A 22,864-nucleotide genomic window follows, 5' to 3' on the forward strand; every position below is an offset into this window, starting at 1 on the left:
AAGAAATCACATCAAAAGAGCATATTAACACAAAATGGCCCAAATATGACCCATATGACTTCTATTCAGCCCATTTTCTACCTTTCTTGTCAAATCACCTTTTTAATTCTCATAACATGTCAATGTTGGGTAATATTAGGTGTCTAAGGCTAAAAATCACATCAATATATAATTTCAATAAGTTTAACAACGCATTTTACTCAAAATGGCCCAAATATGGCCTATATGACTTTTATGTAGCCCAATTTCTACATTACTTATCAAATGAACTATTTCTTTCTCATAACATATCAATGAAACCTAGTTTTATGTGTCTAAGCCCTAAAATTGAATCAAAAGAGCATTTTATTAAGGTTTAAGACGCTTTTTACTCAAAATGGCCCGAATATGGCCTATATGACTTTACTTTGCCCATTTCCTAGATTTCTTATTAAGTGAACTTTATTTATCTCATAACATATCAATAAGTTATAGGTGTACAAGGAAAGAAATCACATCAAAAGAGCATATAATGACTTCTATTCAGCCCATTTTCTACCTTTCTTGTCAAATCACCTTTTTATTTCTCACAACATGTCAATGTTGGGTAATATTAGGTGTCTAAGGCTAGAAATCACATCAATATAGCATTTCATTAAGTTTTAGGACTTACCTCATCAAGTTGTTGAGTGTCCGTACAATGAGTCACAATGTCAAGCATGAATCTCATCACATACAAAAGCACAATCAAGTCCACTTTCTTGTTGTGCGCACTAGCATATGACAAAAAAATCACATCAGTGAAACATGAAAAAGGAAATTAGCAAATATTTACTAACATAGATTTTGAAGATAATCACAATATTATGTAAATTACCAACGATGACTTCCATGTTGGACCCTTTGGAGCACGACAATGTAGCTTCTTCATAACACTGTAGTTAATAAAGTACATTCAAATTTGATTAGTTGTATGACTACTAAATTAGTTATTATTAGCAATAATCATCACTAGGTAGCTATATATATTTACTTTTGCAATATAGACTTCATGAGCCACTTCTCCGATGATCGAGCTGAATCAAGGTGATAAATTGTGTTATTGGAATTACAAATCACCATGAGGCTCCAATGCTCCCTACATAAGTCACAATAGACAAGCAAATTAATATTTAGGAGTCAACATATAATGAGGCCAAATCGATTGAATTTGACATGGTTAGACTTACTCTTTATAACATAGGGCGAATATGAACTCGTCTCCTGCACGCGCTGATTCCCTGATACTTTGCTCAACATAGTACAACACGTCATGGGGGTTGCCTATGATTCTAGTAGTGGATAACTGCTCAGGGCATAACCACCCAAGTTTACAAGGAGAATCAGTTTCAGTTAATTGCTCCTGTAGTGCTCTGCGTGCATGAACATTGAATAATTAATCACATGTAGGATAATCACCATAAATTTGAATAACTTGAAAAAAGTGTAGATTATGTGGGCATTGATGTACCTCATGAATGTTTGGATGAGGGAAATGTTAAGCTTTACACCACGTAGAAATTCCTTCGCATCTTCTTTGCTGATCCATTCAACTGCATCCTCATCATAATGGAACATTGCCTTAGGAAGTGCAACTTCCATACGATCGACCAAATGAAAAGCACAGTTGTGAAGAAAGGTCATGTCAGCAGAGAGCGATTGAAGAACAATGTCTTCAACTAGTGGTGTAGGTTGCATGGGTGAACCTTTCGAAGAGTGCAACTTCAACGCTTGTTCACTCCAGGACCTTTGTTCACTTAGCTTCTACATAGGTTGATCAATGCTTTTAGGCTTGTCCACCCTCTTTCTCTTTGAATTTTTTCTTCCATGCGAAATCTGAAATAGTTTGAAAAAGAATAAGTTTATAAGTTGAGAAATGAAGAAAATACACATATTATAAGTTATTTCGGCTCAAAATGGCTTTATTTTGATGAAATGGGCCCAAAAACTTTAGAACTCTACTTCTTTTATGTAATTTCAACTCACAATCACTTATAAATATGTAATTATGATATGGTATGAAAATGAATAAGTTTATAAGTTGAGAAATGAAGAAAATAGGCAAATGAGAAGCCATTTTGGCTCAGAATGGATTTATTTTAATATAATGGGCCAAAAAACTTCGAACTTTGCTTCTTTTATACAATTTCAACTCACAATCACTTATACATATGTAATTAAGATTTGGTTTGAGAATGAATAAGTTTATAAGTTGAGAAATGAAGAAAATAGGCAAGTGAGAAGCTTTTTTGGCTCAAAATGGCTTTATTTTGATGAATTGGACCCAAAACCTTAGAAGTTAGCTTCTTTTATGTAATTTCAACAGACAACCACTTATAAATAAGTAATCATAATATGGTTTGAGAATGAATAAGTTTATAAGTTTCTTATTGAAGAAATTAGGCAAGTGAGTAGCCATTTTGGCTCAAAATGGCTTTATTTTTATGAAATGGGCCAACAAACTTAGAACTTTGCTTCTTTTATGCAATTTCAAGTCACAATAACTTATACATATGTAATTATGATATGGTTTTAGAATTAATAAGTTTATAAGTTGAGATATGAAGAAAATAGGCAAGTGAGAAGCCTTTTTGGCTCAAAATGGCTTTATTTTGATGAATTAGACCCAATACCTTAGAACTTAGCTTCTTATATGTAATTTTAACTGAAAAACACTTATAAATATGTAACTATGAGATGGTTTGAGGATGAATAAGTTTATAAGTTTCTTATTGAAGAAATCAGGCAAGTGAGTAGCAATTTCGGCTCAAAATGGCTTTATTTTGATGAAATGGGCCAAAAAACTTAGAACTTTGCTTCTTTTATGAAATTTCAACTCACAATATCTTATACATATGTAATTATGATATGGTTAAAGAATGAATAAGTTTATAAATTGAGAAATAATGAAAATAGGCAAGTGAGAAGCTATTTTGGCTAAAAATAACTTTATTTTGATGAATTGGACCCAAAACCTTATAACTTAGCTTCTTTTATGTAATTTCGACTTAAAACCACTTATAAATATGTAATTATGAGATGGGTTTATAATGAATAAGTTTATAAGTTGATAAATGAAGAAAATAGGCAAGTGAATAGCCATTTCGGCTCAAAATGACTTTATTTTGATGAAATAGGCCAAAAAACTTAGAAATTTTCTTCTTTTATGCATTTTCAACTCAAATCAATCACTTATAAATATGTAATTAAGATATGGTTTGAGAATGAATAAGTTTATAAGTTGAGAAATGAAGAAAATGGGCAAGTGAGAAGCCTTTTTTGTTCAAAATGGCTTTATTTTGATGAATTGTACCCAAAACCTTCGAACATAGCTTCTTTTATGTAATTTCAACTGAAAACCACTTATAAATATGTAATTATGAGATGGTTTGAGAATGAATAAGTTTATAAGATGAGAAATGAGGAGAATAGGCAAGTGAGAAGCCGTTTTGGCTCAAACTGGCTTTGTTTTGATGAATTGGACCAAAAACCTTAGAACTTAGTTTCTTTTATGTAATTTAAACTTAAAACAACTTATATATATGTAATTATGATATAGTTTGAGAATGAAAAAGTTTATAAGTTGAGAAATGAAGAAATAGGCAAGTGAGTAGCCATTTCGGCTCAAAATGGATTTATTTTGATGAAATGGACAAAAAAATTTGAACTTTGCTTCTTTTATGCAATTTCAACTCACAATCACTTATACATATGTAATTGAGATATGGTTTGAGAATGAATAAGTTTATAAGTTTAGAACTGAAGAAAATAGGCAAGTGAGAAGCTTTTTTGACTCAAAATGGCTTTATTTTAATGAATTGGACCCAAAAACTTAGAACTTAGCTTCTTTTTTGTAATTTCAAATGACAACCACTTATAAATATGTAATTATGAGATAGTTTGAGAATGAATAACTTTATAAGTTGAGAAATGAAGAAAATAAGCAAGTGAGTAGCAATTTCGGCTCAAAATGGGTTTATTTTAATGAAATGGGCAAAAAAACTTAGAAGTTTGCTTCTTTTATGAAATTTCAACTCACAATCACTTATAAATATGTAATTCCTATATGGGTTGAGAATGATAAGTTTATAAGTTGAGAAATGAAGAAAATAGGCAAGTGAGAAGCCTTTTTGGCTCAAAATGGCTTTATTTTGATGAATTGGATTCAAAACCTTAGATCTTAGCTGCTTTTATGTAATTTCAACTGACAACCACTTATAAATATGTAATTATGAGATGGTTTGAGAATGATAAAAGTTTATAAGTCTATAAATGAAGAAAATAGGCAAGTGAGTAGCCTTTTTGGCTCAAAATGGCTTTATTTTGATGAATTGGACCTAAACCTTAGAACTTAGCTTCTTTTTTTAAAATTCAAATGAAAACGACTTATAAATATGTAATTATAAGATGGTTTAGAACAAATAATTTTATAAGTTGAGAAATGAAGAAATTAGCCAAGTGAGTAGCCATTTCGGCTCAAAATGGCTTTATTTTGATAAAATGGGCCAAAATTCTGAAATTTGCTTCTTTTATGCTATTTCAAATCACAATCACTTATATATATGTAATTATTATATGGTTTGAGAATGAATAAGTTTATAAGTTGAGAAATGAAAAAAATAGGAAAGTAAGATGCCTTTTTAGCTCAAAATGGTTTTATTTTGATGAATTGGACCCAAAACTTTGGAACTAAGATTTTTTTATGTAATTTAAACTGACAATTACTTATAAATATGTAATTATGTGATGGTTTTAGAATTAATAAGTTTATAAATTGAGAAATGATGAAAATAGGCAAGTGAGTAGCCATTTCGGCTTAAAATGGCTATTTTGATAAATTGGACCCAAAACCTTCAAACTTAGCTTCTTTTATGTAATTTCAACTGAAAACCACTTATAAATATGTAATTATGAGATGGTTTTAGAATGAATAAGTTTATAAGTTGAGAAATGAAGAAAATAGGCAAGTGAGAAACCTTTTTGGTTCAAAATGGCATTATTTTGATGAATTGCACCCAAAACCTTAAAACTTAGCTTCTTTTATGTAATTTCAACTGAAAACCACTTATAAATATGTAATTATGAGATGGTTTGATAATAAATAAGTTTATGAGTTGAGAAATGAAGAAAATAGGCAAGTGACTAGTCATTTCGGCTCAAAATGGATTTATTTAGATGAAATGGGCAAAAGAACTTAGAAATTTCTTATTTTATGAAATTTCAACTTACATTCACTTATACATATGTCAATAAGATATGGTTTGAGAATGAATAAGTTTATAAGTTGAGAAATGAAGAAAATAGGCAAGTGAGAAGCTTTTTTTGCTCAAAATGGCTTTATTTTGATGAATTTGACCTAAAACCTAAGAACTTAGCTTCTTTTATGTAATTTCAACTGACAACCACTTATAATTATGTAATTATGAGATGGTTTGAGAATAAATAAGTTTATGAGTTGAGAAATGAAAAAATAGGCAAGTGATTACCAATTTTGGCTCAAAATGGCTTTATTTTTATGAAATGGGCCAAAAAACTTAGAACTTTTCTTCTTTTATGCAATTTCAACTCACAGTCACTTATACATATGTAATTAAGATATGGTTTAAGAATGAATAAGTTTATAAGTTGAGAAATGAAGAAAATAGGCAAGTGAGGAGCTTTTTTTGCTCATAATGGCTTTATTTTGATGAATTTGACCGAAAACCTTAGAACTTAGCTTCTTTTATGTAATTTAAACTAACAACCACTTATAAATATGTAATTATAAGATGGTTTGAGAATGAAAAATTTTATAAGTTGCTTATAGAAGAAATTAGGCAAGTGAGTAGCCATTTCGGCTCAAAATGGCTTTATTTTGATAAAATGGGCCAAAAAAACTCAGAACATTGCTTCTTTTATACAATTTCAACTCATAATCACTTATACATATGTAATTAAGATATGTTTTGAGAATGAATAAGTTTATAAATTGAGAAATGAAGAAAATAGGCAAGTGAGAAGCCTTTTTGAGTGAAAATGGCTTTATTTTGAAGAATTGGACCCAAAACCTTAGAACTTAGCTTCTTTTTTGTAATTTCAAATGACAACCACTTATAAATATTTAATTATGAGATAGTTTGAGAATGAATAACTTTATAAGTTGAGAAATGAAGAAAATAGGCAAGCGAGTAGCCATTTCGGCTCAAAATGGGTTTATTTTAATGAAATGGGCCAAAAAACTTAGAAATTTGCTTCTTTTATGCAATTTCTACTCACACTCACTTATACTTATGTAATTAAGATATGGTTTAAGAATGAATAAAATTGTAAGTTGAGAAATGAAGAAAATAGGCAAGTGAGAAGTTTTTTTGCTCAAAATTGCTTTATTTTGATGAATTATACCCAAAACCTTAGAACTTAGCTTCTTTTATGTATTTTCAAATGAAAACCACCTATAAATATGTAATTATGAGATGGTTTGAGAATAAATAATTTATGAGTTGAGAAATGAAGAAAATAGGCAAGTGACTAGCCATTTCGGCTCAAAATGGCTTTATTTTGATGAAATGGGCCAAAAAACTTAGAACTTTTCTTATTTTAAGCAATTTCAACTCACAGTCACTTATACATATGTAAATAAGATATGGATTGAGAATGAAAAAGTTTATAAGTTGAGAAATGAAGAAACTAGGCAAGTGAGAAGCTTTTTTTGATCAAAATGGACTTATTTTGATGAATTTGACCCAAAACCTTAGAACTTAGCTTCTTTTATGCAATTTCAACTGACAACCACTTATAAATATGTAATTATGAGATGGTTTGAAAATGAAAAAAGTTTATAAGTTGCTTATAGAAGAAATAAGGCAAGTGAGTAGCCATTTCGGCTCTAAATGGCTTTATTTTGATGAAATAGGCCAAAAAACTTAGAACTTTTCTTCTTTTATGCAATTTCAACTAACAGTCACTTATACATATGTAATTCAGATATGGTTTGAGAATGTATAAGTTTATAAGTTGAGAAATGAAGAAAATAGGTAGGTGAGAAGCTTTTGTTGCTCATAATGGCTTTATTTTGATGAATTTGACCCAAAACCTTAGAACTTAGCTTCTTTTATGTAATTTCCGCTGACAACCACTTATAAATATGTAATTATGAGATGGTTTGAGAATGAAAAAGTTTATAAGTTGCTTATAGAAGAAATTAGGCAAGTGAGTAGCCATTTCGGCTCAAAATGGCTTTATTTTGATGAAATGGGCCAAAAAAACTTAGAACTTTGCTTCTTTTATACAATTTCAACTCACAATCACTTATACATATGTAATTATGATATGGTTTGAGAATGAATAACTTTATAAGTTGAGAAATGAAGAAAATAGGCAAGTGACTAGCCATTTCGGCTCAAAATGGGTTTATTTTAATGAAATGGGCAAAAAAACTTAGAAATTTGCTTCTTTTATGCAATTTCAACTCACACTAACTTATACATATGTAATTATGATATGGTTTGAGAAGGAATAAGTTTGTCAGTTGAGAAATGAAGAAAATAGGCAAGTGAGAAGTTTTTTTGCTCAAAATGGCTTTATTTTGATGAATTGGACCCAAAACCTTAGAACTTAGCTTCTTTTTTGTAATTTCAAATGATAACCAATTATAAATATGTAATTATGCAATAGTTTGAGAATGAATAACTTAATAAGTTGAGAAATGAAGAAAATAGGCAAGTGAGTAGCTATTTCGGCTCAAAATGGGTTTATTTTAATGAAATGGGAAAAAAAACTTAAAAATTTGCTTCTTTTATGCAATTTCAACTCACAATCACTTTTAAATATTTAATTCTGATATGGGTTGAGAATGATAAGTTTATAAGCGGAGAAATGAAAAAAATAGGCAAGTGAGAAGCCTTTTTGGCTCAAAATGGCTTTATTTTAATGAATTGGATCCAAAACCTTAGAACTTAGCTTCTTTTATGTAATTTCAACTGACAACCACTTATAAATATGTAATTATGAGATTTTTTAAGAATGAAAAAGTTTATAAGTCTATAAATGAAGAAAATAGGCAAGTGAGTAGCCTTTTTTGCTCAAAATGGCTTTATTTTCATGAATTGGACCCAAACCTTAGAACTTAGCTTCTTTTTTGTAATTTCAACTGAAAACGACTTATAAATATGTAATTATGATATGGTTTAGAATAAATAAGTTTATAAGTTGCTTATTGAAGAAATTAGCCTAGTGAGTAGCCATTTCGGCTCAAAATGGCTTTAATTTGATAAATTGGGCCAAAAAACTCTGAAATTTGCTTCTTTTATGCAATTTCAAATCATAATCACTTAAACATATGTAATTATGAAATGGTTTGAGAATGAATAAGTTTATAAGTTAAGAAATGAAGAAAATAGGCAAGTAAGAAGCCTTTTTAGCTCAAAATGGCTTTATTTTGATGAATTGGACCCAAAACCTTAGAACTAAGCTTCTTTTTTGTAATTTGAACTGACAACCACATATAAATATGTATTTATGTGATGGTTTTAGAATTAATAAGTTTATAAGTTAAGAAATGATGAAAATAGGCAAGTGAGTAGCCATTTCGGATCAAAATGGCTTTATTTTGATGAAATGGCCCAAAAAACTTAGAATTTTTCTTCTTTTATGCAATTAAAATCCACAATCACTTATAAATATGTAATTATGATATGCTTTTTGAATGAATAAGTTTATAAGTTGAGAAATGAAGAAAATAGGGAAGTGAGAAGCCTTTTTGGCTTAAAATGGCTTTATTTTGATAAATTGGACCCAAAACCTTCAAACTTAGCTTCTTTTATGTAATTTCAAATGAAAAACACTTATAAATATGTAATTATGATATTATTTGAGAATTAATAAGTTTATAAGTTGAAAAATGAAGAAAATAGGCAAGTGAGAAGCCTTTTTGACTCAAAATGGCTTTATTTTGATGAATTGTACCCAAAACCTTAGAACTTAGCTTCTTTTTTGTAATTTCAAATGATAACCAATTATAAATATGTAATTATGCAATAGTTTGAGAATGAATAACTTAATAAGTTGAGAAATGAAGAAAATAGGCAAGTGAGTAGCTATTTCGGCTCAAAATGGGTTTATTTTAATGAAATGGGAAAAGAAACTTAAAAATTTGCTTCTTTTATGCAATTTCAACTCACAATCACTTTTAAATATTTAATTCTGATATGGGTTGAGAATGATAAGTTTATAAGCGGAGAAATGAAAAAAATAGGCAAGTGAGAAGCCTTTTTGGCTCAAAATGGCTTTATTTTAATGAATTGGATCCAAAACCTTAGAACTTAGCTTCTTTTATGTAATTTCAACTGACAACCACTTATAAATATGTAATTATGAGATTTTTTAAGAATGAAAAAGTTTATAAGTCTATAAATGAAGAAAATAGGCAAGTGAGTAGCCTTTTTTGCTCAAAATGGCTTTATTTTCATGAATTGGACCCAAACCTTAGAACTTAGCTTCTTTTTTGTAATTTCAACTGAAAACGACTTATAAATATGTAATTATGATATGGTTTAGAATAAATAAGTTTATAAGTTGCTTATTGAAGAAATTAGCCTAGTGAGTAGCCATTTCGGCTCAAAATGGCTTTAATTTGATAAATTGGGCCAAAAAACTCTGAAATTTGCTTCTTTTATGCAATTTCAAATCATAATCACTTAAACATATGTAATTATGAAATGGTTTGAGAATGAATAAGTTTATAAGTTAAGAAATGAAGAAAATAGGCAAGTAAGAAGCCTTTTTAGCTCAAAATGGCTTTATTTTGATGAATTGGACCCAAAACCTTAGAACTAAGCTTCTTTTTTGTAATTTGAACTGACAACCACATATAAATATGTATTTATGTGATGGTTTTAGAATTAATAAGTTTATAAGTTAAGAAATGATGAAAATAGGCAAGTGAGTAGCCATTTCGGATCAAAATGGCTTTATTTTGATGAAATGGCCCAAAAAACATAGAATTTTTCTTCTTTTATGCAATTAAAATCCACAATCACTTATAAATATGTAATTATGATATGCTTTTTGAATGAATAAGTTTATAAGTTGAGAAATGAAGAAAATAGGGAAGTGAGAAGCCTTTTTGGCTTAAAATGGCTTTATTTTGATAAATTGGACCCAAAACCTTCAAACTTAGCTTCTTTTATGTAATTTCAAATGAAAAACACTTATAAATATGTAATTATGATATTATTTGAGAATTAATAAGTTTATAAGTTGAAAAATGAAGAAAATAGGCAAGTGAGAAGCCTTTTTGACTCAAAATGGCTTTATTTTGATGAATTGTACCCAAAACCTTAGAACTTAGCTTCTTTTTTGTAATTTCAAATGATAACCAATTATAAATATGTAATTATGCAATAGTTTGAGAATGAATAACTTAATAAGTTGAGAAATGAAGAAAATAGGCAAGTGAGTAGCTATTTCGGCTCAAAATGGGTTTATTTTAATGAAATGGGAAAAAAAACTTAAAAATTTGCTTCTTTTATGCAATTTCAACTCACAATCACTTTTAAATATTTAATTCTGATATGGGTTGAGAATGATAAGTTTATAAGCGGAGAAATGAAAAAAATAGGCAAGTGAGAAGCCTTTTTGGCTCAAAATGGCTTTATTTTAATGAATTGGATCCAAAACCTTAGAACTTAGCTTCTTTTATGTAATTTCAACTGACAACCACTTATAAATATGTAATTATGAGATTTTTTAAGAATGAAAAAGTTTATAAGTCTATAAATGAAGAAAATAGGCAAGTGAGTAGCCTTTTTTGCTCAAAATGGCTTTATTTTCATGAATTGGACCCAAACCTTAGAACTTAGCTTCTTTTTTGTAATTTCAACTGAAAACGACTTATAAATATGTAATTATGATATGGTTTAGAATAAATAAGTTTATAAGTTGCTTATTGAAGAAATTAGCCTAGTGAGTAGCCATTTCGGCTCAAAATGGCTTTAATTTGATAAATTGGGCCAAAAAACTCTGAAATTTGCTTCTTTTATGAATAAGTTTATAAGTTAAGAAATGAAGAAAATAGGCAAGTAAGAAGCCTTTTTAGCTCAAAATGGCTTTATTTTGATGAATTGGACCCAAAACCTTAGAACTAAGCTTCTTTTTTGTAATTTGAACTGACAACCACATATAAATATGTATTTATGTGATGGTTTTAGAATTAATAAGTTTATAAGTTAAGAAATGATGAAAATAGGCAAGTGAGTAGCCATTTTGACTCAAAATGGCTTTATTTTGATGAATTGTACCCAAAACCTTAGAACTTAGCTTCTTTTTTGTAATTTCAAATGACATCCACTTATAAACATGTAATTATGAGATAGTTTGAGAATGAATAACTTTATAAGTTGAGAAATGAAGAAAATCGGCAAGTGAGTAGCCATTTCGGCTCAAAATGGGTTTATTTTAATGAAATGGGCCCAAAAACGTAGAAATTTTTTTCTTTTATGGAATTTCAACTCACAATAACTTATAATTATATAATTCTGATATGGGTTGAGAATGATAAGTTTTTAAATTGAGAATAGATGAAAATAGGCTAGTGAGAAGCCTTTTTGGCTCAAAATGAATTGGACCCAAAACCTTAGAACTTAGCTTCTTTTACGTAATTTGAACTGACAACCACTTTTAAATATGTAATTATGAGATGGTTTGAGAATTAAAAAGTTTATAAGTTGATAAATGAAGAAAATAGGCAAGTGAGTAGCCTTTTTGGCTCAAAATGGCTTTATTTTGATGAATTGGACCCAAACCTTAGAACTTAGCTTCTTTTTTGTAATTTCAACGGAAAATGACTTATAAATGTGTAATTATTAGATGGTTTAAGAATGAATAAGTTTTTAAGTTGAAAAATGATGAAAATAGGCAAGTGAGTAGCCATTTCGGCTCAAAATGGCTTTATTTTGATGAAATGGCCCAAAAAACTTAGAATTTTTCTTCTTTTATGCAATTAAAACCCACAATAACTTATAAATATGTAATTATGATATGCTTTGAGAATGAATAAGTTTATAAGTTGAAAAATGAAGAAAATAGGCAAGTGACTACCATTTCGGCTTAAAATGGCTTTATTTTGATGAAATGGGCCAAAAAATTTAGAACTTTTTTTTATTTTATGCAATTTCAACTTACAGTCACTTATACATATGTAATTATGATATGGTTTGAGAATGAATAAGTTTATAAGTTGAGAAATGAAGAAATAGGCAAGTGAGAAGCTTTTTTTTGCTCAAAATGGCTTTATTTTGATGAATTTGACCCAAAACCTTAGAACATAGCTTCTTCTATGTAATTTTAAATTAAAACCACTTATAATTATGTAATTATGAGATGTTTTGAGAATAAAAAAGTTTATAAGTTGCTTATAGAAGAAATTAGGCAAGTGAGTAGCCATTTCGGCTCAAAATTGCTTTATTTTGATGAAATGAGCCAAAAAACTTTGAACATTTCTTCTTTTATGCAATTTCAACTCACAGTCCCTTATACATATGTAATTAAGATATGGTTTGAGAATGAATAAGTTTGTAAGTTGAAAAATGAAGAAAATAGGCAAGTGAGAAGTTTTTTTTGCTCAAAATGGCTTTATTTTGATGAATTATACCCAAAACCTTAGAACTTAGCTTCTTTTATGTAATTTCAACTGAAAACCACTTATAAATATGTAATTATGAGATTTTTTGAGAATAATTAAGTTTATGAGTTGAGAAATGAAGAAAATAGGCAAGTGACTAGCCATTTCGGCTCAAAATAGCTTTATTTCGATGAAATGGGCCAAAAAAGTTATAACTTTTCTTATTTTATGCAATTTCAACTTACAGTCACTTATACATATGTAATTATGAGATGGTTTGAGAATGAAAAAGTTTATAAGTCTATAAATGAAGAAAATAGGCAAGTGAGTAGCCTTTTTGGCTCAAAATGGCTTTATTTTGATGAATTGGACCTAAACCTTAGAACTTAGCTTCTTTTTTGTAAATTCAAATGAAAACGACTTATAAATATTTAATTATAAGATGGTTTAGGACAAAAAATTTAATAAGTTGAAAAATGAAGAAATTAGCCAAGTGAGTAGCCATTTCGGCTCAAAATGGCTTTATTTTGATAAAATGGGCCAAAAAACTCTGAAATTAGCTTTTTTTATGCAATTTCAAATCACAATCACTTATATATATGTAATTATGATATGGTTTGAGAATGAATAAATTTATGAGTTGAGAAATGAAGAAAATAGGAAAGTAAGATGCCTTTTTAGCTCAAAATGGTTTTATTTTGATGAATTGGACCCAAAACCTTGGAACTAAGCTTTTTTTATGTAATTTAAACTGAAAATTACTTATAAATATGTAATTATGTGATGGTTTTAGAATTAATAAGTTTATAAGTTGTGAAATGATGAAAATAGGCAAGTGAGTAGCCATTTCGGATCAAAATGGCTTTATTTTGATGAAATGGCCCAAAAAACTTAGAATTTTTCTTCTTTTATGCTATTTAAACCCACAATCACTTATAAATATGTAATTATGATATGATTTGAGAATGAATAAGTTTATAAGTTGAGAAATGAAGAAAATAGGCTATTGAGAAGTCTTTTTGGCTTAAAATGGTTATTTTGATAAATTGGACCCAAAACCTTCAAACTTAGCTTCTTTTATGTAATTTCAACTGAAAACCACTTATAAATATGTAATTATGAGATGGTGTTTTAAATGAATAAGTTTATAAGTTGAGAAATGAAGAAAATAGGCAAGTGAGAAACCTTTTTGGTTCAAAATGGCATTATTTTGATGAATTGCACCCAAAACCTTAGAACTTAGCTTCTTTTATGTAATTTCAACTGACAACCACTTATAAATATGTAATTATGAGATGGTTTGATAATAAATAAGTTTATGAGTTGAGAAATGAAGAAAATAGGCAAGTGACTAGTCATTTCGGCTCAAAATGGATTTATTTTGATGAAATGGGCAAAAAAAAACTTAGAACTTTTCTTATTTTATGAAATTTCAACTTAAATTCACTTATACATATGTAAATAAGATATGTTTTGAGAATGAATAAGTTTATAAGTTGAGAAATGAAGAAAATAAGCAAGTGAGAAGCTTTTTTTGCTCAAAATAGCTTTATTTTGATGAATTTGACCTAAAACCTTAGAACTTAGCTTCTTTTATGTAATTTCAACTGACAAACACTTATAATTATGTAATTATGAGATGATTTGAGAATGAATAAGTTTATAAGTTGAGAAATGAAGAAAATAGGCTATTGAGAAGTCTTTTTGGCTTAAAATGGTTATTTTGATAAATTGGACCCAAAACCTTCAAACTTAGCTTCTTTTATGTAATTTCAACTGAAAACCACTTATAAATATGTAATTATGAGATGGTGTTTTAAATGAATAAGTTTATAAGTTGAGAAATGAAGAAAATAGGCAAGTGAGAAACCTTTTTGGTTCAAAATGGCATTATTTTGATGAATTGCACCCAAAACCTTAGAACTTAGCTTCTTTTATGTAATTTCAACTGACAACCACTTATAAATATGTAATTATGAGATGGTTTGATAATAAATAAGTTTATGAGTTGAGAAATGAAGAAAATAGGCAAGTGACTAGTCATTTCGGCTCAAAATGGATTTATTTTGATGAAATGGGCAAAAAAAAACTTAGAACTTTTCTTATTTTATGAAATTTCAACTTAAATTCACTTATACATATGTAAATAAGATATGTTTTGAGAATGAATAAGTTTATAAGTTGAGAAATGAAGAAAATAAGCAAGTGAGAAGTTTTTTTTGCTCAAAATGGCTTTATTTTGATGAATTATACCCAAAACCTTAGAACTTAGCTTCTTTTATGTAATTTCAACTGAAAACCACTTATAAATATGTAATTATGAGATTTTTTGAGAATAATTAAGTTTATGAGTTGAGAAATGAAGAAAATAGGCAAGTGACTAGCCATTTCGGCTCAAAATAGCTTTATTTCGATGAAATGGGCCAAAAAAGTTATAACTTTTCTTATTTTATGCAATTTCAACTTACAGTCACTTATACATATGTAATTATGAGATGGTTTGAGAATGAAAAAGTTTATAAGTCTATAAATGAAGAAAATAGGCAAGTGAGTAGCCTTTTTGGCTCAAAATGGCTTTATTTTGATGAATTGGACCTAAACCTTAGAACTTAGCTTCTTTTTTGTAAATTCAAATGAAAACGACTTATAAATATTTAATTATAAGATGGTTTAGGACAAAAAATTTAATAAGTTGAAAAATGAAGAAATTAGCCAAGTGAGTAGCCATTTCGGCTCAAAATGGCTTTATTTTGATAAAATGGGCCAAAAAACTCTGAAATTAGCTTTTTTTATGCAATTTCAAATCACAATCACTTATATATATGTAATTATGATATGGTTTGAGAATGAATAAATTTATGAGTTGAGAAATGAAGAAAATAGGAAAGTAAGATGCCTTTTTAGCTCAAAATGGTTTTATTTTGATGAATTGGACCCAAAACCTTGGAACTAAGCTTTTTTTATGTAATTTAAACTGAAAATTACTTATAAATATGTAATTATGTGATGGTTTTAGAATTAATAAGTTTATAAGTTGTGAAATGATGAAAATAGGCAAGTGAGTAGCCATTTCGGATCAAAATGGCTTTATTTTGATGAAATGGCCCAAAAAACTTAGAATTTTTCTTCTTTTATGCTATTTAAACCCACAATCACTTATAAATATGTAATTATGATATGATTTGAGAATGAATAAGTTTATAAGTTGAGAAATGAAGAAAATAGGCTATTGAGAAGTCTTTTTGGCTTAAAATGGTTATTTTGATAAATTGGACCCAAAACCTTCAAACTTAGCTTCTTTTATGTAATTTCAACTGAAAACCACTTATAAATATGTAATTATGAGATGGTGTTTTAAATGAATAAGTTTATAAGTTGAGAAATGAAGAAAATAGGCAAGTGAGAAACCTTTTTGGTTCAAAATGGCATTATTTTGATGAATTGCACCCAAAACCTTAGAACTTAGCTTCTTTTATGTAATTTCAACTGACAACCACTTATAAATATGTAATTATGAGATGGTTTGATAATAAATAAGTTTATGAGTTGAGAAATGAAGAAAATAGGCAAGTGACTAGTCATTTCGGCTCAAAATGGATTTATTTTGATGAAATGGGCAAAAAAAAACTTAGAACTTTTCTTATTTTATGAAATTTCAACTTAAATTCACTTATACATATGTAAATAAGATATGTTTTGAGAATGAATAAGTTTATAAGTTGAGAAATGAAGAAAATAAGCAAGTGAGAAGCTTTTTTTGCTCAAAATAGCTTTATTTTGATGAATTTGACCTAAAACCTTAGAACTTAGCTTCTTTTATGTAATTTCAACTGACAAACACTTATAATTATGTAATTATGAGATGGTTTGAGAATAAATAAGTTTTTAAGTTGAGAAATGAAGAAAATAGGCAAGTGACTACCAATTTTGGCTCAAAATGGCTTTATTTTTATGAAATGGGGCAAAAAACTTAGAACTTTTCTTCTTTTATGCAATTTCAACTCACAGTCACTTATACATATGTAATTAAGATATGGTTTGAGAATGAATAAGTTTATAAGTTGAGAAATGAAAAAAATAGGCAAGTGAGAAGCTTTTTTTGCTCATAATGGCTTTATTTTGATGAATTTGACCAAAAACCTTATAACTTAGCTTCTTTTATGTAATTTAAACTATCAACCACTTATAAATATGTAATTATAAGATGGGTTGAGAATGAAAAATTTTATAAGTTGCTTATAGAAGAAATTAGGCAAGTGAGTAGCCATTTCGGCTCAAAATGGTTTTATTTTGAAGAAATGGGCCAAAAAAACTTAGAACATTACTTCTTTTATACAATTTCAACTCAGAATCACTTATACATATGTAATTATGATATGTTTTGAGAATGAATAAGTTTATAAGTTGAGAAATGAAGAAAATAGGCAAGTGAGAAGCCTTTTTGAATGAAAATGGCTATATTTTGAAGAATTGGACCCAAAACCTTAGAACTTAGCTTCTTTTTTGTAATTTCAAATGACAACCACTTATAAATATGTAATTATGAGATAGTTTGAGAATGAATAACTTTATAAGTTGAGAAATGAAGAAAATAGGCAAGTGAGTAGCCATTTCGGCTCAAAATGGGTTTATTTTAATGAAATGGGCCAAAAAACTTTAGAAATTTGATTCTTTTATGCAATTTCTACTCACACTCACTTATACTTATGTAATTAAGATATGGTTTAAGAATGAATAAAATTGTAAGTTGAGAAATGAAGAAAATAGGCAAGTGAGAAGTTTTTTTGCTCAAAATGGCTTTATTTTGATGAATTATACCCAAAACCTTAGAACTTAGCTTCTTTTATGTATTTTCAACTGAAAACCACTTATAAATATGTAATTATGAGATGGTTTGAGAATAAATAATTTATGAGTTGAGAAATGAAGAAAATAGGCAAGTGACTAGCCATTTCGGCTCAAAATGGCTTTATTTTGATTAAATGGGCCAAAAAACTTAGAACTTTTCTTATTTTAAGCAATTTCAACTCACAGTTACTTATACATATGTAAATAAGATATGGTTTGAGAATGAAAAAGTTTATAAGTTGAGAAATGAAGAAACTAGGCAAGTGAGAAGCTTTTTTTTTTTTATCAAAATGGCTTTATTTTGATGAATTTGACCCAAAACCTTAGAACTTAGCTTCATTTATGCAATTTCAACTGACAACCACTTATAAATATGTAATTATGAGATGGTTTGAAAATGAAAAAGTTTATAAGTTGCTTATAGAAGAAATTAGGCAAGAGAGTAGCCAATTCGGCTCAAAATGGCTTTATTTTGATGAAATAGGCCAAAAAACTTAGAACTTTTCTTCTTTTATGCAATTTCAACTAACAGTCACTTATACATATGTAATTCAGATATGGTTTGAGAATGTATAAGTTTATAAGTTGAGAAATGAAGAAAATAGGCAGGTGAGAAGCTTTTGTTGCTCATAATGGCTTTATTTTGATGAATTTGACCCAAAACCTTAGAACTTAGCTTCTTTTATGTAATTTCAGCTGACAACCACTTATAAATATGTAATTATGAGATGGTTTGAGAATGAAAAAGTTTATAAGTTGCTTATAGAAGAAATTAGGCAAGTGAGTAGCCATTTCGGCTCAAAATGGCTTTATTTTGATGAAATGGGCCAAAAAAACTTAGAACTTTGCTTCTTTTGTACAATTTCAACTCACAATCACTTATACATATGTAATAATGATATGGTTTGAAAATGAATAACTTTATAAAATGAGAAATGAAGAAAATAGGCAAGTGAGTAGCCATTTCGGCTCAAAATGGGTTTATTTTAATAAAATGGGCCAAAAAACTTAGAAATTTGCTTCTTTTATGCAATTTCAACTCACACTCACTTATACATATGTAATTAAGATATGGTTTGAGAAGGAATAAGTTTGTCAGTTGAGAAATGAAGAAAATAGGCAAGTGAGAAGTTTTTTTGCTCAAAATGGCTTTATTTTGATGAATTGGACCCAAAACCTTAGAACTTAGCTTCTTTTTTGTAATTTCAAATGACAACCAATTATAAATATGTAATTATGCGATAGTTTGAGAATGAATAACTTAATAAGTTGAGAAATGAAGAAAATAGGCTAGTGAGTAGCCATTTCGGCTCAAAATGGGTTTATTTTAATGAAACGGGAAAAAAAACTTAAAAAATTGCTTCTTTTATGCAATTTCAACTCACAATCACTTTTAAATATTTAATTCTGATATGGGTTGAGAATGATAAGTTTATAAGTGGAGAAATGAAAAAAATAGGCAAGTGAGAAGCCTTTTTGGCTCAAAATGGCTTTATTTTAATGAATTGGACCCAAAACCTTAGAACTTAGCTTCTTTTATGTAATTTCAACTGACAACCACTTATAAATATGTAATTATGAGATTTTTTAAGAATGAAAAAGTTTATAAGTCTAAAAATGAAGAAAATAGGCAAGTGAGTAGCCTTTTTTTGCTCAAAATGGCTTTATTTTCATGAATTGGACCCAAACCTTAGAACTTAGCTTCTTTTTTGTAATTTCAACTGAAAACGACTTATAAATATGTATTTATGAGATGGTTTAGAATAAATAAGTTTATAAGTTGCTTATTGAAGAAATTAGCCAAGTGAGTAGCCATTTCGGCTCAAAATGGCTTTAATTTGATAAATTGGGCCAAAAAACTCTGAAATTTGCTTATTTTATGCAACTTCAAATCATAATCACTTATACATATGTAATTATGATATGGTTTGAGAATGAATAAGTTTATAAGTTGAGAAATGAAGAAAATAGGCAAGTAAGAAGCCTTTTTAGCTCAAAATGGCTTTATTTTGATGAATTGGACCCAAAACCTAAGAACTAAGATTCTCTTTTGTAATTTCAACTGACAACTACATATAAATATGTAATTATTTGATGGTTTTAGAATTAATAAGTTTATAAGTTGAGAAATGATGAAAATAGGCAAGTGTGTAGCCATTTCGGATCAAAATGGCTTTATTTTGATGAAATGGCCCAAAAAACTTAGAATTTTTCTTCTTTTATGCAATTAAAATCCACAATCATTTTAAAATATGTAATTATGATATGCTTTGAGAATGAATAAGTTTATAAGTTGAGAAATGAAGAAAATAGGCAAGTGAGAAGCCTTTTTGGCTTAAAATGGCTTTATTTTGATAAATTGGACCCAAAACCTTCAAACTTAGCTTCTTTTATGTAATTTCAACTGAAAACCACTTATAAATATGTAATTATGATATGATTTGAGAATGAATAAGTTTATAAGTTGAAAAATGAAGAAAATAGGCAAGTGAGAAGCCTTTTTGACTCAAAATGGCTTTATTTTGATGAATTGTACCCAAAACCTTAGAACTTAGCTTATTTTTTGTAATTTCAAATGACATCCACTTATAAATATGTAATTATGAGATAGTTTGAGAATGAATAACTTTATAAGTTGAGAAATGAAGAAAATAGGCAAGTGAGTAGCCATTTCGGCTCAAAATGGGTTTATTTTAATGAAATGGGCCCAAAAACTTAGAAATTAGTTTCTTGTATGCAATTTCAACTCACAATAACTTATAATTATATAATTCTGATATGGGTTGAGAATGATAAGTTTTTAAGTTGAGAAATGAAGAAAATAGGCAAGTGAGAAGCCTTTTTGGCTCAAAATGAATTGGACCCAAAACCTTAGAACTTAGCTTCTTTTATGTAATTTGAACTGACAACCACTTTTAAATATGTAATTATGAGATGGTTTGAGAATTAAAAAGTTTATAAGTTGATAAATGAAGAAAATAGGCAAGTGAGTAGCCTTTTTGGCTCAAAATGGCTTTATTTTAATGAATTGGACCCAAACCTTAGAACTTAGCTTCTTTTTTGTAATTTCAACTGAAAATGACTTATAAATGTGTAATTATTAGATGGTTTTAGAATGAATAATTTTATAAGTTGAAAAATGATGAAAATAGGCAAGTGAGGAGCCATTTCGGCTCAAAATGGCTTTATTTTGATGATATGGCTCAAAAAACTTAGAATTTATCTTCTTTTATGCAATTAAAACCCACAATAACTTATAAATATGTAATTATGATATGCTTTGAGAATGAATAAGGTTATAAGTTGAAAAATGAAGAAAATAGGCAAGTTAGAAGCCTTTTTGGCTCAAAATGGCTTTATTTTGATAAATTGGACCCAAAACCTTCAAACATAGCTTCTTTTATGTAATTTCAACTAAAAACGAATTATAAATATATAATTATGACATGGTTTGAGAATGAATAAGTTTATAAGTTATGAAATAAATAAAATAGGCAAGTGAGAAGCCTTTTTGGCTCAAAATGGCTTTATTTTGATGAATTGGACCCAAAACATTAGAACTTAGTTTCTTTTATGTAATTTAAATTTACAACCACTTATAAATATGTAATTATGATATGGTTTGAGAATAAATCAGTTAATGAGTTGAGAAATGAAGAAAATAGGCAAGTGACTACCATTTCGGCTTAAAATGGCTTTATTTTGATGAAATGGGCCAAAAAACTTAGAACCTTTTTTATTTTATGCAATTTCAACTTACAGTCACTTATACATATATTTAATTATGATATGGTTTGAGAATGAATAAGTTTATAAGTTGAGAAATGAAGAAAATAGGCAAGTGAGAAGCTTTTTTTGCTCAAAATGACTTTATTTTGATGAATTTGACCCAAAACCTTAGAACTTAGCTTCTTTTATGTAATTTCAAATGAGAAACACTTATAATTATGTAATTATGAGATGGTTTGAGAATAAAAAAGTTTATAAGTTGCTTATAGAAGAAATTAGGCAAGTGAGTAGTCATTTTGGCTCAAAATGGCTTTATTTTGATGAAATGGGCAGAAAAACTTTGAACATTTCTTCTTTTATGCAATTTCAACTCACATTCACTTATACATATGTAATTAAGATATGGTTTGAGAATGAATAAGTTTATAAGTTTAGAAATGAAGAAAATAGACAAGTGAGAAACTTTTTTTGCTCATAATGGCTTTATTTTGATAAATTTGACCCAAAACCTTAGAACTTAGCTTCTTTTATGTAATTTCATTTTACAACCACTTACTAATATGTAATTATGAGATATTTTGAGGATAAAAAAGTTTATAAGTTGCTTATAGAATAAATTAGGCAAGTGAGTAGCCATTTCGGCTCAAAATGGCTTTCTTTTGATGAAACGGGCCAAAAAAAACTTAGCACTTTGCTTCTTTTATACAATTTCAACTCACAATAACTTATATATATGTAATTATGTTATGTCTTTAGAATGAATAAGTTTATAAGTTGAGAAATGAAGAAAATAGGCAAGTGAAAAGCCTTTATGGCTAAAAATAGCTTTATTTTGATGAATTGGACCCAAAACCTTAGAACTTAGCTTATTTTATGTAATTTCAACTTATAACCACTTATAAATATGTAATTATGAGATGGTTTTAGAATGAATAAGTTTATAAGTTGAGAAATGAAGAAAATAGGCAAGTGAGTAGCCATTTCGGCTCAAAATGGCTTTATTTTGATGAAATGGGCCAAAAAACTTAGAACTTTTCTTCTTTTACGCAATTAAAATGCACAATTACTTATAAATATGTAATTATGATATGATTTGAGAATGAATAAGTTTATAAGTTGAGAAATGAAGAAAATAGGCAAGTGAGAAGCCTTTTTGGTTTAAAATGGATTTATTTTGATAAATTGGACCCAAAACCTTCAAACTTAGCTTCTTTTATGTAATTTCAACTGAAAACCACTTATAAATATGTAATTATGAGATGGTTTGAGAATGAATAAGTTTATAAGTTGAGAAATGAAGAAAATAGGCAAGTGAAAAGCCTTTTTGGCTCAAAATGACTTTATTTTGATGATTTGTACCCTAAACCTTATTACTTAGCTTCTTTTAAGTAATTTCAACTGAAAAACACTTATAAATATGTAATTATGATTTTGTTTGAGAATAAATAAGTTTATGAGTTGAGAAATGAAGAAAATAGGCAAGTGACTAGCCATTTCGGCTCAAAATGGCTTTATTTGAATGAAATGGGCCAAAAAACTTGGAACTCTTCTTATTTTATGCAATTTGAACTTACAGTCACTTTTACATATGTAATTAAGATATTATTTGAGAATGAATAAGCTTATAAGTTGAGAAATGAAGAAAATAGGCAAGTGAGAAGCCTTTTTGAC

The sequence above is a fragment of the Chenopodium album genome, chromosome 7 (genome assembly GCF_948465745.1).
Source record: "Chenopodium album chromosome 7, dcCheAlbu1.1, whole genome shotgun sequence".
Lineage (NCBI taxonomy): Eukaryota > Viridiplantae > Streptophyta > Magnoliopsida > Caryophyllales > Amaranthaceae > Chenopodium > Chenopodium album.